The sequence below is a fragment of the Miscanthus floridulus genome, chromosome 13, assembly GCF_019320115.1.
Source record: "Miscanthus floridulus cultivar M001 chromosome 13, ASM1932011v1, whole genome shotgun sequence".
In the NCBI taxonomy this organism is placed as follows: Eukaryota; Viridiplantae; Streptophyta; class Magnoliopsida; order Poales; family Poaceae; genus Miscanthus; species Miscanthus floridulus.
In genome coordinates this window covers 14,643,406-14,649,199 of record NC_089592.1, presented here as the reverse complement: position 1 = coordinate 14,649,199, position 5,794 = coordinate 14,643,406, and positions in this window count along the sequence as shown.

Below are 5,794 nucleotides of genomic sequence, written 5' to 3'. Positions count from 1 at the left end.
TCATTTGCAAAAGACGCATTTTTAGCATTTCAAGCACCTTTCGAAAAGCATTATTGTCAAGTTAATTATTATTAACCTGTCGACTAGATTTGCACCTATACTAGAGTAAACATGTGATTAAGCAGATAATGATAACCAATGATCATTAAACAACTTCTATACTGTCACATTCATTATAACTGTCCAAGTGTTCCATAAACAATTACTACGATGAAGTCACTCAAGTCAAGTGCTCACTATCCAAGAGCGATGGCGATTCGAATCGATTTCTAACCAGCTGGTGATTTATTCCTTACACAAACCTCACTCACCCGCTAAAGTGAGATATTGATCACCGAGCCAACTTTCTAGGTATCTCGAGTTTGCCAGGAACCACATGTACCCGGGGGCCGACCGACTGCACTTTGGTCTTATCATCTCGCCCCCATGTCCTACCACACCTGCTCCGGCACAGTGCGCTGCGGGCAATCTACTCGGCCCGAAAAATCTCCCAGCTTCGCGGTCGGAAGGTACTTTATCCGGCCAGCTAAATGTAAGGCATGCGTTCAACATGACTCGAGGCCCAACAATGGTCGGTCCTTAATCGACACAGACGGAAACACTACAGTCCAAAACTCTGCAAGTCTCCATCCGGTCTCAACTTCATTTAACACTTAGTTATACCATGACTTCATAGTCATCCAAGCAGATCCAGGTAACCACCTATAGCTCGCAGGTGACAGGAAATCACCCGACTTCTACCGGTCTAAGCCAGCTAAGCATTGACTCGACTGTGGATACCCGGGTAACAAGGATATAGTATAACAAAGGTAGACAAGGTATAATGCAGCAACGGTTGCAAACAACTCCTGAACGTAATGCATCAATTAAAGTAAAGCATTGAATTAATAATTGCAAACCAGGAGAAAAATGCTCCGGGGCTTGCCTCTCTCGAAGGAGCTCGGACGGTGGTCGGGGCACTCCGGAAGTTCCTCAACGTCCTCCTCATCGGCTTCGGGCACTTCCTGCGGCTGCACCTCGAACTGCTCCTCGGGCTCCTCGGGTAGGACGACTGGGTTCTCGGCTTGCGATCCTGTATGATGCAATGCGCGTAAGTGCTTATGCAATCGGTGCATCAGATGAGATGAATACAATGGATATGTTTAATGCAATGTAGTCAACATCATCCAAGAAAATATACTAAAAGCACATGTCATCTACTGCATTCTCTTCTACTCCTAATATGTTAAGTCAACATATCTTATTAAATGCTTCAAAGATACTCCAAAGCTTTACTAATTTCTTAAACACACATAAAGCAACCCTTAATTAAACCCTTGTTAATAATAGGTTTGAATAGCAACCTCTATTTTTCTTGCTTAGAAAAATCTTAGAAAATTACTACAGCATAGTACTACCCTAAGTAGTTTACTAACAGATTTTCATGATATTTGAATGAGTGGATTAGCCTACACAAAAATAACAAGCTATGGCATGATTTTGTACATGAAAATACTTTGTACAGTGAAAAGTGTCAAACAACAGAGTTAGTATTTTTCCTATGTTCTTCATAGCATACTATGACTGTACAAAAATTATCACATGCATGTTTTATACAAAGTTTGCTTTCTAGCTAAAATAACAAAATCAGCCATTAAAGGTACTTGAACTACACCTCAAAAATTTCCCACAGCACATGCATGAAACATATTTTTCCTAGGAAGTACATTACATAAGAAGATTAACAAACTTAGAAATCATATTTTTCTGAAGCCTATAGATTTTTCTACATATTTTTCAAGTTATCAGCAATATACAAGATTAAATAAAATTCTACAGCAAAGTGTCTCAAAATGACATGCAATAATTTTTCCCAGTAGATCTGATGATAAGGAACCTAGACAATTTTATTTCAACAAATTTGGAGCAACTTTGAGTATCCAAACATTTTGCAAACCATTTCTATTTTCAAATCATAAAGAATAAATTGAAAACAATCCTTTCAATTGCTACTGGGCCAGCCCGTTGGAATCAGCTGGCCCACGGCCGCTTTTGGCCTACGCAGCCCGAGCGCAAGGGAGGGGGAAGATGGCCTAGCAGGGCATCGGCCCACGGCCACTCGGCCTGGCTGGCTGAGGTAGAGGCCTCGCCGGCGCTTGCGCTGGTGCGGCGGCACGGCTGGGCCACGGGGCCAGCGGCCATCTCCAGCCGAGACAAGGTGAGCTAGCGAACGCATGCGATGTGCAAGAAGATAGCGAATGCGGTACGGTAGTTAGGCGGGGCTGGAGAAGAGAAGGAAGTGGCCTTCCATGGCGGTCGAGCACGGCGGCGCCATGGCCGGCGTGGCGAGGCTTGAGACGGCTCTACCTGAGCTCGGCAGGTGGCGCAAACGCGAGCACAACTTGAAGGAGGGCAAGGTGGAGCTGTGGGTGTGTGATTGCCGGCCGAGGGGGAGAAGCCGCGGCGGATTTCGCCGGCGGGTGCGTGGCGCGGCGAGAGGCAGAGCTATGGGCGCGCGGTGCTTGTAGAGAGGCGAAGCAGCGCGGGAGTGAGCCAGCGAGCGTACCGGCTCCAGCAGGTGTAGGCGGGTGCATGGGCACGGGCGCAGGCCGGCTGCGACGTGTGGTGGCGTCGACGGCGCATGGCCGCCACGCGGCGGGCAAGCTCTGCCACGGTCGGGTGCGCGGCGCGGTGCGTCAGCGGGCAGGCGCGTGCGGAGGCAGGCCAGCGCGGCGCTGGGCTAACTTCGGTCGTGGGCCAGAAGCGAGGCGGCGGCCCGCGAAGGAGGAAAAAGCCTTTTTCATTTGTATTTTAAAGGAATTTTTAAATGCCAACTTTCAAATATTATTTTGAGCAATAAAATGACATCTTTTGAAAATGTACCAAAAATGAAAGTTGATTAGAATTTAATTCTCTACAACTTTGCTGTTATGACCAAAGCCAAATTATTTCTAGATTTTGAATTATAAAATCAAAGTCAATGTTTAACTCCAAACCCTAATTTTTGGGAATTACTTTTGAAACCAAATTTTGAATTAATTTGAATACAAACCTTGCTCCAAAAATTGAATTAAACATTTCTAGATGATTTACCATGATAGCCAAACAAGTTCTACTAACCTAGTAAGCAAAATTCAGGGCAAAACAATTCTAACAAAGGTATGCAACATTCAGGTTTCACACATGTTTCAAATGTTTCGAAACAATGTTTCAGTTGTTATTTACATGATTAGGCATGTGTGATTAGAATGCTTGATGATGCATGATATGCATGATTTGCAGTGCCTAAATGCAGGCATAACACCGGGGTGTTACAGCCCTCCCCCCTTATAAAAATCTCGTCCCGAGATTTGGGTTACGAACCATTTGTTATAAAAATCTTCATAAGCTTTTTGTAGATACTCTCCTGTTTCCCAAGTTGCATCTCCCTCATCATGATGATCCCACTGTATCTTGTATGTTTTCACCACACTATTCCGAGTAGCACGTTCCTTAGTGTCTAACACTCGGACTGGTTGCTCACGATACACCAAATCTGATTTGAGTTGGATACCTCGAGGTTCTATTCTTTCCTCCAGAACACGCAAACATTTCTTGAGATGTGATACATGGAAAACTGGGAAAATGGTACTCATTGTCTCAGGTAACTCTAACTTGTAGGCTACTGGACCTCTTTGTTCCAAGATCTTGTATGGTCCCATGAATCTCGTGGCAAGCTTTCTTCGGACTCCGAACCTTTTCTTCTTCATTGGCGTGACTTTCAGATAAACATAGTCACCAACTTCAAATATAAGGGGTCTCCTTCTTCTGTCTGCATAACTTTTCTAACGTGATTGGGCCGCTTTCATATTCTGTTGAATAATATGAACTTTCTTCTCGGCTTCTTCTACAAAGTCAATGCCATAATACCTTCTATCTCCAGGCTCGACCCAATTCAATGGTGTTCTACATTTTCTGCCATATAAAGCTGCGAAGGGAGCCATCTTGATGCTTTCTTGATAACTATTATTATAAGAAAACTCAGCTAACGGTAACCATGACTCCCATGATCCCTTAGAAGACAATACACAGGCTCTTAACATATCCTCCAAAACAGCATTCACTCGTTCAGTCTGACCATCTGTCTGAGGATGATAAGCGGTACTGCGAATCAAACTAGTTCCTAAGCCTTTGTGTAAATGTTCCCAAAAGTGAGCCATGAACTGTGAGCCTCTATCAGATACTATGGTCTTAGGAATGCCATGTAACCTCACAATTTCTACGATATACTTCTCGGCATATTGAGGTGGTCGATAAGTTGTCTTGACAGGTAGGAAATGAGCGGTCTTAGTAAGACGATCCACAATTACCCAAATCGAATCATGTCCTTTTTGAGTAGTGGGCAAACCCATGATAAAATCCATACTGATATCATCCCACTTCCAACTAGGGACTGATAAGGGTTGCAGCATACCGGCAGGTTTCATGTGAATGGCTTTCACTCGACAACATGTGTCGCATCTATCAACATATGTTGTAATCTCTTTCTTCATTTTGGTCCACCAATAACGAGATTTTAGTTCTTGATACATCTTACTACTTCCGGGATGGATAGATAGCTTAGAAAGGTGAGCTTCATCCATGAGTTTATTCCTAAGCTCTCAATCCTTGGGAACCACAAGACGGTTGTCAAACCACAACACGCCCTGTTCATCCACTTTAAAGTGTTGAGACGGCTTTTCTTTTATTTTCTCTTTGATGTGGAATACCCCCTTGTCGGTTTTCTGGCCTTCTATTATCTTACTCTCCAAAGAGCAACTAATCTGAATACTATGTAACACAGCAGGATGCATTAGATTGAACCCATCTTCAAGTAATGGCTGCACATTCAAGTAATGTGACTTTCTGCTTAAAGCATCTGCCACTACATTGGCTTTTCCAGGATGATATTGCACATTCAAGTTGTAATCCTTGATCAACTCCAACCATCTGTGTTGTCTCATGTTTAACTCTGGTTGGGTAAAGATGTACTTAAGACTCTTGTGATCTGTGAAAATGTTGCACACATTACCAAGTAGATAATGTCTCCAAATTTTTAGGGCGTGCACAACTACAGCAAGTTCAAGATCATGTGTTGGATAGTTGACCTCATGCTTTCTCAATTGACGTGATGCATAAGCAATGACTCTCCTTTCTTGCATAAGAACACAGCCTAATCTAGTTTTTGATGCGTCGCAAAACACATCAAATGGTTTCTCGATATCTGGTTGTGCGAGAACAGGAGCAGTGGTCAATAGTTTCCGCAAAGTGTGGAAAGCTGCTTCACACTCCTCTGTCCACACAAACTTGTGATCCTTCTATAGGAGACTTGTCATCGGTTTGGCAATCTTTGAGAAATCTGGTATAAAGCGACGGTAATAACCGGCTAGTCCTAAGAAACTTCTAATCTTAGGAACTATGGTCGGTGCTTTCAAATTCATAACTTCTTGCACCTAACTTGGATCGACTGAAACCCCATTCTCTGATAGAATGTGACCAAGGAAAGGAACTTCCTTCAACTAGAATTCGCATTTGCTAAACTTAGCATACAGTTGATGATCCCTAAGTCTGGTCAAGACAGTTCTCAGATGCTCTTCATGATCTTTTTCGTTCTTGGAGTACACCAGAATGTCATCGATGAACACTACCACAAACTTATCCAATTCTGGCATGAAAACTGTATTCATCAAAAACATAAAGTATGCAGGAGCATTTGTCAAGCCAAAGGACATGACAAGATACTCATACAACCCGTATCTGGTGGAAAATGCAGTTTTCGGTATATCCTGTGGCCTAA